Genomic DNA, 21,290 nt, shown 5'->3' with positions numbered 1-21,290 from the left:
CCTCAATGAGTTAGATAGCATGTTTTGGGGCTGTACCAGCAGCACCACCAGTTGTACCAGCTGTTGCTCCCTGTGTTGAGTGGCCAACTCCCTAACAAGCTGCTGCTGCAGAACCTGTTGCTGTTGTTCTTTTGCCAATTGCTGCAGCAACTGGGTCTGTTGCTGATTCTCCAAAACCCATTTTAGCAATTTGTCAAGATCCATCTCCAGGGCTCCCCTCCCACTCCTTTAAAAAAAATACACCTCAGGCCATGAAAGCCATGTCATGGGCGACTCGTGGGCACAGAGTGAGCTGCTCAGTAGCAGGGCCAACAGTCAGAGATCAATCAGGGCCAGGCCAGGTCAAAACAACAAAAGTCAGAGTCCATTACCAAACTGAGAGTAACCAGCAAGAATTGGGATTGCGCCATACCAGGATCTTTCACCAGGGCAGCAATGATCTTAAGCTGAAGACAGTAAAGAGGATCAGGGTCAGGGTCAGGGTCAGCAGTCTGGGATGAGGACAAGTTGTAGTGAGGCAGGATCTAAGGCAGAACCCACTGGAGGTCTGTACTCTTCAGCAAGCTCCCAGAAATGTCTTCATGGTTTATATGGGGAGTGCCAGCCAACCAGGGAATTGTGGATGGCTATTGCTTATGCCCTTTAGGGCAGGACTTCCTGCAGGCCTCAGCCTCTCAGTATGTCTTGGTGGCAACCCAGCCTGGGCCCCTGGTGGTGATGAGGAAGCAGTGCCTCCCACAGACACCAGTTCTAGGCCCATGTGTTCTTACACAGGCTCCCTTTAGTTACAAAGTTGTTGCCTGCAGTCTCCACAAATTTTTGTAGTGGGTCGGTGTGAAAGCCAGCTGGCCTAGTAGTCCGGCCATAGCTCCAGAGTTCTTTTCAGTCTCTCTGGTCTGGAGGTTCAGGGGGTGTGGGAGCATTGCTGGGTTGTATACCGCAAGCCTCAGCCCCTCCTGTGTGTTTCCTCTTTTCCTCTTGGGGCTCTGTCACAACAGGGTGGGGGGAACTCTCTACTGGGTCCCAACCCAGGGCCCTAAAGCGGTGCTACAGTGTCCAGAGCACCCATTCGTCTTCCCCAAGTTATACTCTCCCTGGGTCTCTTCCTACCAGGCTGGAGCTCCTCCCTTTGGGGCATGGTCATAGTCTTAGTACTAGCAGTTTAGTCTGCCTGGGGGTGAAACATCCTGCTCTTCAGGGCCTCTTGTGGGTTCCCACCATCGAAGGGGGAAGGGATTGTAGATCACCGCTTCTGGCGTGGTCCTACCAGTGCCCTGATCACTTTGCCCACAGCACCAGGCCTCAGCTTCACTTCCAAGTGCAGCCTGTATCTCCCTTGCGCTGCCAGTGCCATTTTAAACTGTCCCTCCACCTGGAGCATGCCTCCCATCTGCTGAGGTGCAGAGCTTCCCTAACCCAGTATTGCTCCATGCCTTAGTCTGGTTTAGTGTGGGGTTGGTAAACTCCATCACACTCACACACACACACACTTTTTTTAAAGTCAGTCTGTCTAACCAAAAGAAGGTTGAGGGGAGATATGATTGCTCTCTATAAATATATCAGAGGGATAAATACCAGAGAGGGAGAGGAATTATTTAAGCTCAGTACCAATGTGGACACAAGAACAAATGGATATAAACTGGCCATCGGGAAGTTTAGACTTGAAATTAGACAAAGGTTTCTAACCATCAGAGGAGTGAAGTTCTGGAATAGCATTCCAAGGGAAGCAGTGGGGGCAAAAGACCTATCTGGCTTCAAGATTAAACTTGATAAGTTTATGGAGGAGATGGTATGATGGGATAACATGGTTTTGGCAATGAATTGATTTTTAACTATTCGTGGTAAATAGGCCCAATAGCCTGTGATGGGATGTTAGATGTGGTGGGATCTGAGTTACTACAGAGAATTCTTTCCTGGGTATCTGGCTGGTGAATCTTGCCCACATGCTCAGGGTTCAGCTGATCGCCATATTTGGGGTTGGGAAGGAATTTCCCTCCAGGGCAGATTGGAAGAAGCCCTGGGTTTTTTTTGCCTTGCTCTGTAGCATGCGGCATGGGTCACTTGCTGGAGGATTCTCTGCATCTTGAACTCTTTAAATCATGATTTGAGGACTTCAGTAGCTCAGACATAGGTGAGAGGTTTATTGCAGGAGTGGGTGGGTGAGATTCTGTGGCCTACATTGTGCAGGAGGTCAGACTAGATGATCATAATGGTCCCTTCTGACCTTAATGTCTATGAGTCTGTCTTTCATCATCTGTAGCATGTTGTTATTTTTTATTCTGTAGGGAAGACAATGTGCTTGGTACTATACAGTTAGCAAAATTCATTGTTACCTTGACATTGCTTCTACCTTGGGGGGAAAAAACCTTCATTCATATTTTTATCATTTAATTATCAATATCATTATCTTTTCTTTGGGTGCAGATGTGACAATCTGATAGTGACAATGATGCAAGTATCAAACCTTAATGCAAATAGTTATTACCCAAATATTTCTGTAACCCTTCTGCCCATCAGAGTTGGGAGCAACAAGGGCCGGGTTCAGTATCTAGGGGTTTCATTCCAAAAACACAATGCAAAATCGGCTCGAGCCCCCACCCAGTGACCTGGGACAAATATATACCATCCCCGCCAGGCGCCTCCAAGAGGCAATACTTCCCCTCTCGCAAACACAGAGTCTGAGTGTAGCTTTGAGCAGGGGGTTGGACTAGATGACCTCCCGAGGTCCCTTCCAACCCTGATAGTCTATGATTCTATGAAAAGCCTTTTAATAACTGAGAGAAACAGTGTGGCATTATGTTGGGGAAACACCACCAACAGGATTCATAACACAACCCATGAGCAAAAAAACCCCACCCCTAGCAAACAGGGGCATGACCTTTCCCTTTGGTTCTTGAGTCCAGCAACCCAAAGTCACCCAAAATCCCAAAAGTCCAACAACCCAAAAGTCTCTGTCCCTGGTCAGTGCAGTACCAGAGTTCAAAAGTTTATCTACAGAGCTTTACATCCCAACCTGGGTGGAGATGAGGGAGTTATGGGGCACCTTACATGGTCCAAAGCCGATTGCCCCAACCTCTCCATAGGGCTCCGCTCCGCTCCACCAGCCAGCCTATGAATTGCTCCGCTCTGCCAGCCACCCCCATGAGTTGCTCCAGCCATCCCACAAACTGCTCTGCTCCAAGAGCCACTCTGCCAGCCGTCCCACAAACTGCTCCACAATATATCTTCAGGCTCCCCCACTACTTAACACAACACTCAGTGATTTCAGCTTGTAGTAAGGGAGCCTCAGTGCTGGTGCACCATTGGCCCAAAGTGAATTCAGCTTAGTAGCCTGTAACTAGACTCCTAATGGAATCAAAATTAGCTCTGATATTCCACAGTAGAAAAAGGAGAAAATGAAATTAATACATCCAGCCCTCACCAGGGACCCCATACCACCAGCTATTACTAACCCCCCTTAACCTCTCTCCACTCACTGAGTTTTGGAACCCATGTGCCTTGCCTAGCGAGTGCTACTTAGTTGATGGCAAGTCCCTCCATCATAACAAAAGGCCAAGTACAGTTCCTCTGTCCTTGATTCACATAATCAAGATAATAACAATCTATTCTTCCTGCCCCAATAACAGAGAAACTGGGGATCCCACAGCAGCCAAAGTGACCATTTGGACAGCTATGGGCTCATACTCAGCGGGGTGGGTGTGCCTATGCAAATGAGATCAGCCCCTACAGTTCTTTTCCACAACTTGCCACAACTCACCACCAGATCATAGAATCTATGACTCTGCTTACATCTCATTATCATCCTAAATTGCTACCCTCTGAACTTCAGCAGTCAACTTCACTAACTCCTTATCCAGTTCAACACTCTGCTGTTTTTCAAAGCTCTCCATTGACTCTTCATCCACTGACTGACCTCTCTGATCTTAAATCTGCTTGTACAGTACATCTCTGCCAACTCTCTTTGCTCCCTCATGGTGAAATCTTGGGCCCTGTGAAGTAAATAGCAAAATTCCCATTGACTTCAATGGAGCCAAGGTTTCACCCTCAATCTTTGCTCCTTTTCTTTAGTTTTATTTGCATTCCTCCATATTTCTCAAGTAGTAGCCCAGAGAGATAATATACTGCATGAGTGGAGGAGGCTATTCACACTTCCATGTCTCTCTCTTTTTTACAAAATAGAATCCTGCTTTAGTGCAGAAGGGCCAGACAGAAGAATATAGTGTCCAGGGACCTTGCACACCAGCAGTTCCATTTATAGAGGTAGGAAATTAGGCTGCCTCTGCTTGGCATGTGAGCAGCCTGAGGGTGCCCCTTGAGCCATCAGCATTGTCTATGTAACAGCATCAGCACTGCTTGCATAGCACTTACAGCTGCAAAAGATGCCAAAGCAATAGCTTTTCTGCAGGGAGAGCAGATGCTATGGGCATGCATCTCTTTCTTTCTGAACTTGTTTACTGGAGTATCTCCCTCCCACTCAATGCGGATTTTACAGGTTTGGAAAACAGAGTGAGCATCCTGCATGGTGAGTTTCTGTGTTTCCCATTGCCCATGTTTAAGATACTCACTGTACTGGATCAGTGCTTGCGAAGAAAGTGTTTAAAGTTGAATTGCAGCCCTAGGCAAAATGAGTTTGCTGGTTTCTGCTCTTTCCCTACTGAAGATTATATGTCAGTCACAACAGAAGGATGCTAGTTAGTTTGGGTCATGTGGTTAGTATGGATCCTGGGGAGGAAAAGGCCAGCACAGTTCTCTGAGTGCTCTAGAGACATCAGAATTTAATCTTCAGTACAGCAAAAGTTCTTTTCTTCAAATAAAGCTTAATTTTAAATCAACAATTGGTCATTGAAGAATTATTACAGTTCTGTTCCAAATTTTATATTTTCACATAAATTCCTTGAACAAAGATATAGTCTAAATATTTAAAAGCAAGAAACAAAAGCATTAAGGAAGCAAAAACACACTAAGAATCTAATAATATGGGTATAAAGACATCTGTGAAAGGCTCAGTCAATAAAAGACATCAACCCTCAGAAGTTAAGTAACAACTAAGTTAGAAACTGGAATTAAAGTGAGCTAAGTAAGAGCTACCTGTCTTCAATGTTCATTCTGCCAATGAGTTTGTTCCAACAGGAGTTTCGTGATGTGTAATGTCACTTAATGTTCGTTTGGTGGAACTGTATGGGTGCTCCTTGCCACAGTGATTAACTAGTATGGGAGAATATTGGTTTTGTGAAAATTACATGAGGTTATGTTGGGAGAATGATTTTGTTACTTCTACAAAAGTTGCCTTTATTTGGGTCATAATCTGGTTTAATGGACTTATTTTAGGGTCCTTATGTAAGATTCTCAGCAGTCAAGAGTGAGTGAATGCTTTATCAAAAACGCTTAATAGCAACTGTGAAAAAACAGGACGGGGGTGGGGGGTAATAGGCGCCTATATAAGAAAAAGTCCCAAAAAATGGGACTGTCCCTTGTTTGGCACTGGTTTGGGCTTGAATTGTCCTGCTTGGAGAAGATTCTCCATTCATAGTGTTGAATTGAACTCTTTTAATAAAGTCAGTTGTTATTTTTCTAATTAACCCCTAGATTATTGAATACATTTACTCCAAACATGACAAATTGAAAGCCCCAAATTCATTAGGCAGCAGAACTACCCTGAGAGACACAATAGAAAAGTTTAATTTCCTCTGTGTGTGTAATCTACCCATCTATCAAAAAACACCAGGCTTTCCAAGTAAAGCCTATCTCAGAGCAGTAAGTAAGATGCAATAAGAATGAATAAAAAAGGAAGCCTTCAGGCAGACACTGAATCCACCTGTGGCAGCATGAACAGGGAACTACTACTCATTTCTTGGTGCACTTCTTCTGCTTCCAGTCTCATGTGGCAATTCTCTGCCCCAGTGTTGCAAAAATTCTGTTGATCACTGATGTGATCTGTCAGTGGGTTTCATTAGCTCTTTCCTGAGCAGGATCTTTCCTGACACTTTTCACCTTTCAGGAGAGCTGCATTTTTCCATTTGTGACAGACTCAATTACACTGATGCAACGTCATGGATTTTAGCAATAGTATGATGAGTTCGCTGTCTAAAATGGAAAATATCAACCAAAAAGAAAATGTAGTCCATTGATAGCCATGCCACTTCTAGTGAAAAGGATCTGAGGCCTTGAGTGAGTTCTGTCATTTGCTATGTGAAGGTTTCATAGTTGGACTCTTGACACTTTTCTATTTCATTGCTAATAATATTCTTAATACTGCAGATCATGGAGTTACATCACGGTGAATCAGGCCTATGTGCCAATTCATACTTTGAAAACATTTCCTATTCCTAAAGGCCAGTTTTCACCATTTTGCATTACTGAATTGGAATGATCCTTTTGTTGTTCATGCCAGGCTATCACCTTTACTCCTCTTCTCTCCTCCTTTAGAGCAGCTCTGCCCCACCTCATGGTGGAACAGATAGGTGCTCCTTGCCACAGTGATTAACTAGTATGGGAGAATATTGGTTTTGTGAAAATTACATGAGGTTATGTTGGGAGAATGATTTTTGTTACTTCTATAAAAGTTGCCTTTATTTGGGTCATAATCTGGTTTAATGGACTTATTTTAGGGTCCTTATGTAAGATTCTCAGCAGTCAAGAGTGAGTGAATGCTTTATCAAAAACGCTTAATAGCAACTGTGAAAAAACAGGACGGGGTGGGGGGTAATAGGCGCCTATATAAGAAAAAGTCCCAAAAAATGGGACTGTCCTTTTAAAAACAGGTCCGACGGTCACCCTAGCTCTTTGTCAAATTTCATTTTGGACCTGATCCAAATCCCTCTGAAATCACTGGGCAGGCCTGTATCCCTCCATAGCTGTTCCGATACTCATGAAGGGCCTGATCCTGCACCCATTGAAGTCAATGGCACAGGATCATGCCTTAATTCTGAAAGTGTCCTTCAGTCCTCTGCTATTGGCTGCCCTGCTATTCAGTGAAGTGGAAATAATCTTCCTAAAGTCCACCTGTTGTGCCCCACACCACCCTACTGGAATGTATGCTACATAGTCACAGCTTATGCCCCTTATAAAAAGCAACTTTTGTAAATGTAACAAAAGAGCTATTCATCCAGCATGATCTTCTCAAGCAATTAGCACAAGCTGTCCTGCAGATTTACATTTCACTGTTCCACAAGGAGGGTAATCAGAGATGCATCCATGTAGCTGAGGGTGAGATTGGGTGTTACACAGATGTAGCAGAACAGAATTTGCCCCTGATTGTCCTTTGAAAATAGTGAGAAATACAGTCAAATAATACTGAGAAATAATGTCCAATGTTCATGTCTAACCACTGAATAAAATCAAGAAGAATAACTGATTAATCCAGGCCATTTGCTCCCTTAAAGGGAAGAAAACTGACTAGGGAATCCCCATTTCTACCCTTTTTACACAAATTTGGCATTAACATTTCTGTTTTTTGTAATCCCCATAGACCTCCTGTCAGAATAAAATATACATCTATTTCTTTTCTTTTTGATCTTAACATTTGTAAGTAATAAATAATTGATTGCCGAAGGAATTCTGGGAATATATTCATCTTAAATTGAGTACTAAACTATTTGCAAATGTACTTAGGCAGCAGCCCAAAAGATACATCAAAAGGATGTCAATTGGATATTGGGAAGTGAAGTGTCACCATATGTTAGAATTAGGAGGCATGAAATATAATAGGATAATAGCTGTCAGATCTACTACCAGTAAAAATAGGAAAAGGTTTATTTCTATAGAGGGATATTAACTTTTATTCAAGCTAGACCACACTTTCCACCCAGCAATAGCACTCTGGATTGCATTAAGGGAATCTGTTGCTTTTATTTTTCATTAAGCAACTGTTTTGTCTACCAGCTGGGGACTGAACACTACAGTGAATTTAACCAACTAACTAAGTCTCTCATCCAGTAGCTGGACTTGTTCTATGGATCAAATTTGGACTTGGCATAAGTCCGTGCAACCTCTGTTCCCACAGCCAGGGATCAAATCACTTCCCTTCTGGTCCACAGCGACCAGTTAGGTGAGCCACAAGGTAAGTTTCATTATAGCTTAGCCAGTAGGAACTCTGTTAGGTTTGTCTTATCTAGAAGTCTATGGCCTCCATGACAAATCAGGGGCAAAGGACAATCAGGGGCAAATTCTGCCTCCATGGTCCGGACAGACTGCACTTGGTGCAGGACCAGAAGTGCAGTACAAAGGGGCTCTATCCCATCTTTGCAGGGCTGGGCTGTGGGGAACTAAGCCAATCCCTGGCATAAATTACAGAAGCTTCAAGGATCCCCTAATTTATGGCTACCTACAAAAGCCCCCATGGGGCAGTTACAGGAAGTGGGGATTGCTGGAGAACAGCATGCTCTGGCCACACTCCTCCTCCTCTGGCAACCTATGCCAGTTCCCCAACACCAGCAGAGTAAAGCTGGTTGGGAATTTTTTTGACAAAAGGTTTTTTTTAATGCTGATTTGTCGAAACTGAAACTGTTCACTGGAAAGGGTCAGTTTCAATAAATTTCTCGGTTCATAAATTTTTTGGAAAAAGGTTTTGAAATTGTCAAATTGTCCTGTTTTGACATTTTTAAAAGAAAAAAAATCCAGTTTTTTTCTTTGAAACAACTTTTTGCTTAGAAACTTAAGCTAATTACAGTGGAACAAATTAGAACAAAACATTTTGAAAATGTCAAAACAAAACTTATTGATTGAACCAAACCAATTTTTTTGTGTTGTCAAGTTGCAAAAATTTGTTGAGATTGACTTTTTGTCCTGCTTTAGGATGGTAAAGCTTGGATGGTGTGGTAGAGTGTACAGACCCCACACTGGTACCGAAGGGGTTAAAGGACAATATTGAGTCAATAGCCCCGCCCCTCCAGACCTGCAGTGCATGCTCCACCTGGAGAGGAAACTTAAAAGGGAGCAACTCAGCGCAGAAGATGGGGTTCAGAAGGAAGGCAGACCTACCCTGAAGGCTCCTGAACAAGGGTGCCGAAGAAGAAGTCTTCCTGTGTAAGGAACAGAACTGAATGCTCAGCCCGCTGGGGCTGAAGGTTTAGTTGTCTTTTTTTCTTTTGTTACTTTATATAGGACTTGAAGCCATGGAGAGAGAGATGGTAGAAAGTGACCAAGGGAAGGTAACTCCAAGGGCACCCCAAGGTACCAGACACTGTTAACCCTTACAAAGCACTGACTCAGAGCCTGCTGGGGTGAAGCTAAGACCATCTTTGGGTGAGGAACTGGACTGAAAGGTCCTCCCACTGAGAGATGGTACTGGGTGCATTACCCACTAGACCGTCTGGCCCTCCAAGGGCTCCATTATAAATGGGAAGACTGTTTCCTGCCCTACTTTAGCAAAGAGATGGTGTAGCCCTCCAAGAATTCTATTAAGGTAGAGAAGCACAAAACAGCCTTCTTAGGGCTTATCTGTGCTTGAAAAGCTACAGCAGCACAGCTGCAGTGCTTCTATGTAGACCCTACCTACACCAATTGAAGAGGTTCTCTTGTCAGTGTAGGTAATCCACCTCCCGAGAGGTAGTAGCTCGCTCAATGGAAGAATTCTACTGTTGACCTAGCACTGTCTACACCGGGGCTTAGGTCGGCTTAACGACATCACGCAGGAGTATGGATTTTTCACACCCCTGAGTGATGTAACTGAGTCGACTTAACTTTTTAGTGTAGACCAGGCTTTATGATCTGACTCTGTTTGCATATCCTGTAGTGAAACAAAAGTCAATTTAGCGTGGTTAATCTTTTAAAGTTCACCTCACAATAATAAAGGAGTTATATGTGCTAAGAAAGAGTTTAGTTTTACTGGAAGAAAGGTATTAATAAATCTGACATGCCCATTCAATAGGGACAATCCATAGCCTGAGCCTGCTCCTGCTCTGATCATTGTTGAGAATTTTACCATTATTTCACTGGGGACAGTTTCAGCCCCATCATGTATGAAGGAAATGCAGGAGGTATGTAGGCAAATTCATCCGTGATGTAAATCCACCGAAGTCAATGGAGTTGCACCAGAAATGAGTTTGGCATAATACATCAGCCTGTAGTAAAGCATTTGTTACATTCCTTCACAAAGTCTTGGATATGAGCACTAGCTTGGATATGTCAAACAAAGACCCTCCACCAAAGTAGACAGCATCATGGAACGGGCCATAATACCCCTGAGAGAACCTGCTTCAATACACGCGCACACACACACACACGAAAACCCCTCTGATTTCACACTCTTTGTTGTCACCTACCCACCTTGCATTGGAATTCATGTGGAGTATCATTAAACAATTACAATCCATACTTGAAGTATGAAATAAATCTTTCCTGAATCTCCTCTTCTGCCCTTTAAACAAACCCCCCAACCTTGCTGTGCTCATCCTCAGAAGCAAACTTCCCACAGACCAGGACCCAGCAACTCCAAGCAGGACCACAGCTTGCCATAAAAAAAGATGCAAATGCTGCAGACATATCTCTATTATGATGATCAACATCCTCCACAACACATCTTTCAAGATCCATGAGTCCTACACATGCCTATTACAACATGTACAGCTCATCCGGTGTACTAAATGCCCTAATAACAACTATGTGGGTGAAATGAGACAATCACTACGCTCTCAAATGAACTCACATAGAAAAATGATAAAAGGCAAAGACACCATATCACCTGTGTGTGAACATTTTTGACAAAACAATCATTTCATGCCTGACCACCCAGTCCTTGCCCTCACAGGAAACCAGCACAACACCTTCAAAAGGTGAGCATGACAGCTTAAATTCATAACTTTGTTAGGCACTAAAAATCATGGACTCAATAAAGACACTGGATTTATGGCTCATTACTATGGCTTTATCTACACTGGTGTAAGCAGAGTCAGGATGAGCTCCATCCTGACATCTGGTGGTGAGGTGTGGCAAGTTGTGGAAAAGAACTTCAGGGGCTGATGTCATTTGCATAGGCACACCCACCCCACCTAGAATGAGGCCATAGCTGCCCAAATGGTCACTTTGGCTGCTGTGGGATCCCCAGTTTCTCTGTTATTGGGGAAGGAAGAATAAATTGTTATTACCCTGATTATGGGAATCAAGGACAGAGGAACTGTACTTGGCCTTTTGTTATGATGGAGGGACTTGCCATCAACTAAGTAGCACTCGCTAGGCAAGGGACGTGGGTTCCAAAACTCTGTGAATGGAGAGAGGTTGGGGTAGGTATTAATATTTGGTAGTATGGGCTCCCTGGTGGGGGTTGCACATGCTAATTGTACTTTTTCTCTCTCTACTGTGGAATGTCAGAGCTAATTTTGATTCTATTAGGAGTCTTGTTACAGGCTGCTGAGCTGAATTCACTTTGGGCTAATGGTGCACCAGCACTGAGGCTCCCCTACTACAAGCTGAAATCATAAGAGAGCTAAACTTGCTAAGAGCTGAAATCACTGAGTGTTGTGTTAAGTAGTGGGGGAGCCTGAAGATATATGGTGGAGTAGTGTGCGGGACGGCGAGCAGAGTGGCTTGTGGAGCAAAGCAGTTTGCGGGATGGCAATCAGAGCAGAGCGGCTGGTGGAGCAGAGCAGTCTGTTGGACGCCTAGAGCAGCTCATGGGGCGGCTGGCAGAGCGGAGCCCCATGGAGAGGTGGGGCCATCAGCTTTGGACCATGTAAGATGCCCCTTAACCCCTCCCCCCCCCCCAATCTCCACTCAGGTTAGGAGGTAAAACTCTGCAGATAAACTTTCGAACCCTGGGCCTGCCCTGACCAGGGACAGAGACTTTTGGGTCGTTGGACTTTTGGGACTTTGGGTGATTTTGGGTTGCTGGACTCAAGAACCAAAGGGAAAGGACATGCCCCAATTTGCTTGGGGTGGGTTTTTTGCTCATGGGTTGTGTTATGAATCCTGTTGGTGGTGGTTCCCCAACATAATGCCACATTGTTTCTCTCTGTTATTAGAAGGCTTTTTGCTACACTCATACTCTGTGCTTGCGAGAGGGGAAGTATTGCCTCTTGGAGACGCCCAGCGGGGGTGGTATATATTTGTCCCAGGTCACTGGGTGGGGGCTTGAGCTGGTTTTGCATTGTGTTATTGGAATGGAACCCCTAGATACTGAACCCAGCCTTTGTTGCTGCCAACTCTGACAGGCAGAAGGGTTACACTGGTAATTGAATGACAAAACTTTTGTCTTTCAGAGGTCTTAAACCCCCCCGCCCCCGAAAGACAAGTTTTGCTGATGACAAGTGCTGGTGTGAGCAGCACTTTAGGAGAGCTCTCCTGCCGACAAAGCTAACCCTGCTTGTTGGGGGTGGAAGCTTTTTGTTGGCAGGAGAGCAGACAAACAGCGGCTACACAGCGTGACTTTTAGCGGCACGGCTGTAGCGACACAGCCATGTCGCTAAAAGCTGTGTAGTATATAGCCTACAATCTATAACCCACTAACCCTCCTTTGTCCTACAACTGCAGGGGTGTTAACTGCCCACTTCACCTTGAATTGTCTCTTACAACATGTTAACTCCTTATGCTAAAACAATCTGTTCCACGTTGTATTTAGCTGTGGCACCCTGAGTACCTGAAGAGGAGCTCTCTTTGAGCTCGAAAACTTGTCTCTTTCACCAATAGAAGTTGGTTCAATAAAATATATTAATTATCTCATCCACCTTCTCTCTTTAATATCCTGGGACCTACATAGCTACAGCAACACTGCATACAACTGAAGTCAGTGAAAGTTTTGCTTAATTTAAGGGCTACAGATTTTAGCTCTGAGTTATTTAGCTCGTACAAAAATAGGAGCTATTTAAAAAAAAATATCTGCAAAGGAGTTTTAAGTTTTAAATATAACACAAAACTCAAGCTTTATAATCTGGAGGATTTTTCTTTTTATTATTTATTTACAGAAGTGGCTACAAAGCACTAAATGCTTTCCAGACTTTCAACAGATAAGGGGACAGAGGAACACAAACAGGGCAACTTGATTTCATTGTAAGTAGTGCCGCATATGTCTTTAAAAAGGGCGTAAAACTGGATGAAATGGTAACAATTTTGAATCAATAAACATTGATGGTATTCCTTCAAGGTTAATTTTTGTTGATTATTTATCTGAATCTTCAGTATTTTCTTCTCTCACTCTCTCTTGACAGCATGTAGTACTGAAGATGAACAATAGGATTTCACATTGCACAATCTAAGTCATTCAGCCAACAATTTGATCTAAGCCATTAATTTCAAGAATTCACTCTTGGGTGTGTGCACCTTGGCCTTTGCAAAGAAAGATGTGCCCCTTACCGTGATAACCCCTCCATTATTTGATGACATACCTCTCTTCTTTGTATATTGAGGTTTGCATGCTGCACTCTGCATGTGGGTGTTCTTCAAGGCAGGTGACTGCTACATGCTCCCCTCTTCATAAACAGTTATTTTACTTCATACCTGTGGTAGGATGCACTTTCCCACTGGCATGTTGGACTCTCGATGGCATCAGTGGCTTGGCCCAGAAAACCTTTGCTGGGTGATTATTATAACACTGCCTTCACAGTAACAGCCACATGATGACCACAGTACAAAAAATAGATTTCTTTGATTTTTCCCCCATAGGTTACCCAGTCCCTTCCAGTTAAACAAACAACAGGTGTATCAGGCCTAGCCTGCATTGAGAAGATTGCTAATGTTCTCCAGCTGTGAGTTTATAATCTTTTTTTTTTTTTTTTTTTTTTTCTGTAGGATGAAAGTAATGACAATGTAGATTCTAAATATATCTGAGTTATTCTCAGGTTCTGTGATTGTGCTGTAGGCTGTGTGAAATCTGTATTCTGTGACATGCCTGCCTGCAATCTTGCTTTAAGTGAGAATCTGTCTAATGCCTTAAGACAAAATCAGACACACACAAAGACACAAAGGGAAATATACTGTAGTAACAGGCTGGCAGTGTTTGCCTGAAACCCCTATTCTGTTAGCAGGAGATGAGCCTGCTGGGAAATGTTTAGTATATTGCTTGTTCACCATTACAGAGGGCAGAGTTGGGGCGGGGACTTTGGGGAAAGGGTTGGAATGGGGGCGGAGGGGGTGGGACGGGGTGGAGTTGGGGCGGGGCCGGGGGCAGACGGGGGTTGAGCACCAACCGGCGCCAGAAGAAGTTGGTGTCTATGGGCATTGTGATGCTGAATCCATTTTGTGGATCTAGGCCTTAGCCTCTGTGTACTTTATCTGCACTCTGTAAAATGGGGATAATGCTACTTTTTTAGCACACGGGGTGCTGGGAGGATAAATACATTAAAGATCATGAGACACTCAGATACTACGGTAATGGGGTCCATGTAAATACCAAAGATAGACATTTGTTATTTATTTTTATATTAAATTTAATTTATTTTATGTTGCCCCCATTTTTCCCATTTTCAATATGGGCAAATATTTGTATGGACAAATCATAACTACATCTCAGATGTTGTCAAGGGGAAGGTGGGGATGAATGGAGTGATTCACACCTCCTTTAGAGTTACTGTTTAGGCTCTCTGCAGATTCAGGAAGACAACACTGTTTTCAAGGTTTCCTTCACAAACATGAGGGATTAGATTGGGGAGCAGTATTTAGCAGCAAGAGATTAATTTTGTGGCAAATTCTATGGGTGCAGAATCACGGACTACACTGCACCCTCAGTATATGATACAAAATTGCTTGCTCCATTCTTTTATTTCTGTAATGCAGCAATGTCAGATGCATTTGAAATTATAGCTGTTAAAAGATTTCTGCGTTACACAGCTAAGAGATGGAAAGATGAGCATGGGAGGCATATTCATAGCTTTCTGCCAGACTGGCCCAGGTTACATGAGGATTTGCCTCTCTATATGACCATAAATGTTGATGACAGCTACCCTCAGCTAGAACAAGGAGAGTGTCACTTACAAGAATGAGACTCATGAATGCAAGGGCCAGAACTTCCTTGGTGGATGGTTCTCAACTGTGGAACTAACTCCTAGATCACATTAGACTGACTTCAGTTGTCATGGTGTTCAGGGCAACATATGAAGGGGCAGATCTTCAGCTGGTGTGAGCTGAAGTCAATGGGCCTATGATAATTTATACCAGCTGAGGCTCGGCCCCATAATTCACTTGTTTGATTTAGCTTTCCCTTAATAAATCAAAAGCAAAGAAATAAAGCCTGTTTAGTAGGAGGGAATGCGAGCAACTTAAGATATAAACCACATCAGTCCCCCTCCTATTTTAAAAAAATTGTAATGCTTTCAGCTACCATGGTGATGTGCGTGATATAAATAGAGCATAGATTAGCTAGAACTACTCAAACACATTGCTGGATTCTACATAAATGGTAACCATTCAGGAAAGAGAACTAAGAAGTCATTCTGGACAGCTCAAGGAAAACATCTGCTAAATGTGCAAGCAGTGGTCAAAAAAAGCAAACAAAAATGATAGACTGTACAGAGAGTGGGATAGGAAATAGTTATAAGCATATTATAATGCTATTGTATATATTGATGTTATGCTACCAACTAAAATACAGGATTCAGTTTTAGTTATGCCTAGCAGGAGTACTGGAACAATTTTTATTGGGGTGGTGGTGGTGCGAGCCCTTGAACAAAACTGTCAGCCCTGTATATAATGGAAACCACTTCAAGCTGGGGGGGGGAGCAGCGGGGTGCAGCAGCGCTCCCAGCACCTCTAGTTCCAGCACCTATCCCCCATCTCAAAAAAGTTATAGAAAAAAATAGAAGGGATCCAGAAGTGGGCAATGAAAATTAGTAGAGGCATTGAAAGACATCCATGAAGATAGACTGAAAGTTCTTTGGAGTAGGGACTGTCATTTTAATAAGTGTTTGCCCGTGTCTAGCACAATGGGGCCCTGAATTCCTTATGAGACAAATACGAGTAATGACAGTGGTATATACAAACATGAAAGACATACAAAAAAACAATTAGGTGCTTCTATTTGCCCTGTTTCATAACACAAGACTATCCAATGCAATTGAAAGGCAACACATTTAAAAGTGATAAAGGAAGTACTTTTTAACACAATTACACAATAGATCTTTAACCTGTAGAATTTGCTACTATAAGACACTGAGTCCAAGAGCTCAGTAAGATTGAAACAGTTTAAGTTCCTTACTGAAGCAAGGTATTAGACATTTATAAGAATAATGAAAACAAGACAGTTAAATAGCATAAAAATAGTATAAGGGATGTAACCACTCTTGATCCAAGGCATAAATGAACTACAAAGTTATAGAGTTAAGAAGAAACTTCCCCTATTGGCTGGTTATTCCATAATTGCCTGTTAAGGAGATTTATGGATCTTCCCCTGAGCATCTAATTCCTGGCTGAGACACTACACCCCATATTCATCATAGTGATATTATTATGAAATGAGTATAACATAATTATCATGCATCTGGTACAAGATATGTCTTGTGAGGTGTCATTGAAAAAGTTATCATTTGCTGATGATTATCCTATTTGTGAGCATGTATAATTTTTGTATCTGAGGTTATGAATATTAACTATGTATCTGTACTTCAAATGTGGTTACACCCACTAGGCAAAATGCCTCCAGTCTAGACAGCTGGCAGTGAAGGGCTCATTCAAGGTAATGGGCCATTAGGGAAACAATAGGCCTTAGGAGAAGCTTATCCCCCACCTGGTGAGCCAGTCAGTCCAGATAGTCTATGGATAATGGCTGCTATGACTCAGCAAGGCATGCAAGGGGATGTGACCAGACTACATGACACTGAACTCCATTTTGGTACCTGTACTTTTCCACAAACTGCACTGGGAACTGAGCTTGGAACAAAGGATTCCCACCATACGGAAAAGCTATATAAATTGGGGTGTGATATAATCTCTGGGCCTTACTGTCCACACAGGAGACCTGCTGGAAACACCTGAGGTTCAAAGACTGAACTGGGGTAAGTGCTGGTCCCAGGCTAAAGGGATTTCTAACCTGCGTATGGAAACTTGGTGAACTGCTTGTGTCATAAATATAAAGGGAAGGCTAACCACCTTTAAATCCCTCCTAGTCAGAGGAAAAAACCCTTTCAGCTGTAAAGGGTTAAGAAGCTAAAGATAACCTCGCTGGCACCTGACCAAAATGACCAATGAGGAGACAAGATACTTTCAAAGCTGGGGGGAACAAAGGGTTCTGTGTGTGTGTGTGTTGCTTTTGCCAGGACCAGAGCAGGAATGCAGGTCAGAACTCCTGTAAAGAGTTAATAAGCAATCTAGTTAGCTATGCGTTAGATTCTGTTTTGTTTAAATGGCTGATAAAATAAGTTGTGCTGAATAGAATGTATATTTCTGTTTTTGTGTCTTTTTGTAACTTAAGGTTTTGCCTAGAGGGATTCTCTGTGTTTTGAATCTGATTACCCTGTAAGGTATTTACCACCCTGATTTTACAGAGGTGATTCTTTTACTTTTTCTTCAATTAAAATTCTTCTTTTAAGAACCTGATTGCTTTTTTCTTGTTCTTAAGATCCAAGGGTTTGGGTCTGTGTTCACCTGTGCAAATTGGTGAGGATTTTTAATCAAGCCTTCCCCAGGAAAGGGGGTGTAGGGCTTGGGGGGATTTTGGGGGGAAAGATGTTTCCAAGTGGGCCCTTTCCCGGTTATATTTTGTTAGATGCTTGGTGGTGGCAGCAATAAAGTCCAGGGACAAAAGGTAAAATAGTTTGTACCTTGGGGAAGTTTTAACCTAAGCTGGTAAAAATAAGCTTAGGGGGTTTTTCATGCAGGTCCCCACATCTGTACCCTAGAGTTCAGAGTGGGGGAAGGAACCTTGACAGCTTGTATCATCAGTCAGGGTGAGAAATTGCTAATTCAAATCCTACCTATCTAGTATGTTAGACTCAGTTTGCATTTTTGTTTATTTGCTAGGTTATCTGGTTTGATCTGTTTGCTATCCCTTATAATCACTAAAATCTATCTTTTTGTAGTTAATAAACTTGTTTTATGTGTCATCTAAACCAGAGTGTCTTTAAGTGAAGTGTCTGGGGAAAATGTCAGCTTCGGTAACACCAGCTTGGTGTGCATATCTTTCCCACATTGAGGGGAAAGCAAACTATATTAATGAGCTTACATCGTACAAATCCCTGAGCAGTGTAAAATGGTATAATTCTGGGTTTATACTACAGCAGGGGTGCAAGGCTGGGAAATTGGCTTTATGTCCTTCAGTGGCTTAGATAAAGCACTCAGGTAAATCCGTTGTGGGTGCGGTGCTAGCTGCTGCCTTGTTGGGTGATAACAGGGCCTGGTGAGGTTGGCTGAATCTCCAACAAAGCAGTGTGAGAGAGGCCTCCCATCTGGGGAGTGAGAGCCCACAGCTGTTCCCACAGCTCCCAGACTGCACCCCGGGGGTGACAACCCATCACACTGGCCACCTCTGAGAGAGGTTATGGACTACATGGAGCATTGGTCTGCTCCACTATGGCAATTTATATGTAGATGGGTAGACAGAAAGAAAGAAAATCTCCAGCAACTTGATCTGTACTCTACAGGTGTCTACTTGCATTGCTACTTGTGCTATCTTGCTGCTTTTTCAATCAGCAGCTCTGAGGAAAGATCAGTTTTCCAAGCAATTGCATTTCCACTGACTGGAAAATACCAGAATCTGCTCCATAACTGCAAGAGTGTTACAGTAACATTGACAGCCTTTCCTAAGAATTGTATGGTGACAGCTGCACAATATCTGCAATTATGTCTCCAAACGGACCTCATATTTCAGCTGATCAGGAATATAACTTTGTCTTTTGTGTACCTACTTCTTTAATTTTTTTGTCTCTCTTTATTTTTTGCTACCAAGAAAACAAGAAGTCTGTACCAGCTGAAGCTGCAATCAAATCTTTGTGACTAAGGCAAAAAATATGGTGCTTTGCTGGTCAGATCAATGAAAATGTAGGGTATGGTGTAAATGACTTGAAAGTAATTCACAGAACATGTATCTGATAATGTCCACCAGAATTGGATTGTCACCCTGTACTCGCCAGAACAAAGTGTAAATAAATAGTGCCAAGATGCCTTTTGTCCAGATTTTTTTATTATACTTTTCTCTCTGTTTTTTGTAGTACTCTGCCACTCGCCAACAAAACAAATTAAAGCAGTCAGCCAGCACACAGCCTCAGGTATATGTGGTAGTACTCTTCCAGCCTACCGCATCCAGATTCTGCTGTTCCACCTGAGTGGGGGCAGGTATCCATGGGAATACACTAAAAGGGTTTGACTCCTTTCTAGAGGGATGCACCCAAACAGCAGTGATGGGAAATTGCACATTTGCCACTAGATCCCTTGCTTGTGGAGTCCCACAAGGATCAATTCTCTTCCTGGTCCTATTCAACATCTTCATGCAGCCAAACTGGTCAGGTGCCATGAACTTACAGCCAGCAATAAGCAGATGTCACACAGTTCACCCTATCCTTAACCACATCTGACCACACCACTGTGACCAAGATGGCATAGTGCTTGGATAAGATCAGCTCACGGATGAAGAACAGCTGCATGAACCCAAGCAAGAGGAAAACATTTTGAAGAGTTTGCAGCCACTGTACAGTCTCCTTTATTTGAAAGTACACACCCACAACTAGTCAATTCTGTCCTTGGTTTAGGAGTATTCTTGGATTGCTGGGTGCTGCTAAGCTGTCACATAACAGCATTCCTGAGTAACTCTTTCTACCACCTCTGGTGGCTAGGAGACTCCATCTCTTCCTGGCATATGGTGACCTGGCCTCAGTTATAAAAGCCTTCATCACCTTGTCATGGGATTACAGCTATGCAATATACCTGGACAGGAAACCATCAGCCCTTTGGAGACTCCAGCTGGTACATAATGCTGTAGTACATTGCCTTAGCAACGCATCAGACCTGTTCTCTGCTCTCTTCGCTGGTTTCCTACAGAATATTGAGTCAAATTCAAGGTCTTGGTCCTTCTCTTCAAAGTATTAAATGGCCTGGTCCCAGCATATCTAAAAGATCGCTTAAAGCTCCAGGATGAAGACTGTTGCTGACAACTTCCCTCCTCAGGTACAATGGAACTTTCTATTATAAGGATAAACCTTGTTTGTGTAGGAGACAAAGCTTTGTTGCGGGCTGGTCTAAGACTGTGAAACAAATGCTCACGGGAACTAAAGATCATGATTAACCTCATGACTTTCTGCTCCAAGTACAAGGTGCACTTCTTCATCCTGCCTTCTCTAATATAAACACAGAGCAGTGTGTACAAAACACTACACACTCTTTTATCCTCTTCTCAGAGGGATAATTGTAAGAACAAACAATACATGAGAAATGTTAGTCATGTGATTTAATACTCTGTTGGAAGACACTCATACTACAGCGATGAGGATTGTATGGGAACCTCTTTAGAATAGAATAGCTCCATCCTATGAATCGCAAACATGAGACAACACACACAGTAGATTTGCAAAATATTCAAAATATGATAGTCTGTGCTGCTTGGTTCCTTTTTAAAATCTGGCTCCCTCTTGATGCAGTTTGAATACTAGGTAAAATTTTATGTCCTGTGTTTTATGCAAGAGGTCAGACTAGATGATCAAAATGGTCCCTTCTGGCCTTAAAATCTGTGTATCTATGCCCAGGGGCTCTACAGGCCCTTGGTCTTGACCCTTTGAAAGGGAGGGGAAGCAGTGGTATCTCCCAAATCCCATCCACTTGGGGCACCAAAAGAAGACTTAACTTACAGTAAATTGTCCAGACCAGAGAGATTCCCTCTCCATTCTATTTCACTCCATGAGGAATGAAAGAGTTAACAATGTTGGCATTTAAATTGTTGTCACTGGGTAATACCTCATTGAGAAGAATGAGGCAGATCATACCTCTCAGAGCTCATGGGGCAGATCCTCAGCTGGTTTAAATTGTCACAGATCAATGACACAGTTGTTCCAGGCTTTCTGCTGTCTCATCTCTATATCAGTTATATTTGGTTCACATTTTTGAGGTTTTTCTCCACAACCTTAACATTTAGAGTCTTACTTTAAAAAAAATAAGAGTGCTGAGATTCTAGAGAAAAGGATAGTATTTATACCAGGGGTGGGCAAACTACGGCTCACGGGCTGGATCTGGCCCCTCAGGGCTTTGGATCCGGCTCATGGGATTGCCACCCCCGGGCGCTCTGGGAAGAGGCCGGCACCACGTCCCAGCAGCTCTGGGGTGCAGGGGGGCAGAAAGCGCCTCGTGGTGCACTTGCCTGTTGATATCTCCTCTGAAGCTCCCATTGGCCGCGGTTCACTGTTCCCGGCCAATGGGAGCTTCAAGGAAGGTATCTAGGTATCTAG

Source organism: Lepidochelys kempii, chromosome 2, assembly GCF_965140285.1.
Source record: "Lepidochelys kempii isolate rLepKem1 chromosome 2, rLepKem1.hap1, whole genome shotgun sequence".
Lineage (NCBI taxonomy): Eukaryota > Metazoa > Chordata > Testudines > Cheloniidae > Lepidochelys > Lepidochelys kempii.
Note: the sequence above shows the minus strand (reverse complement) of the source record.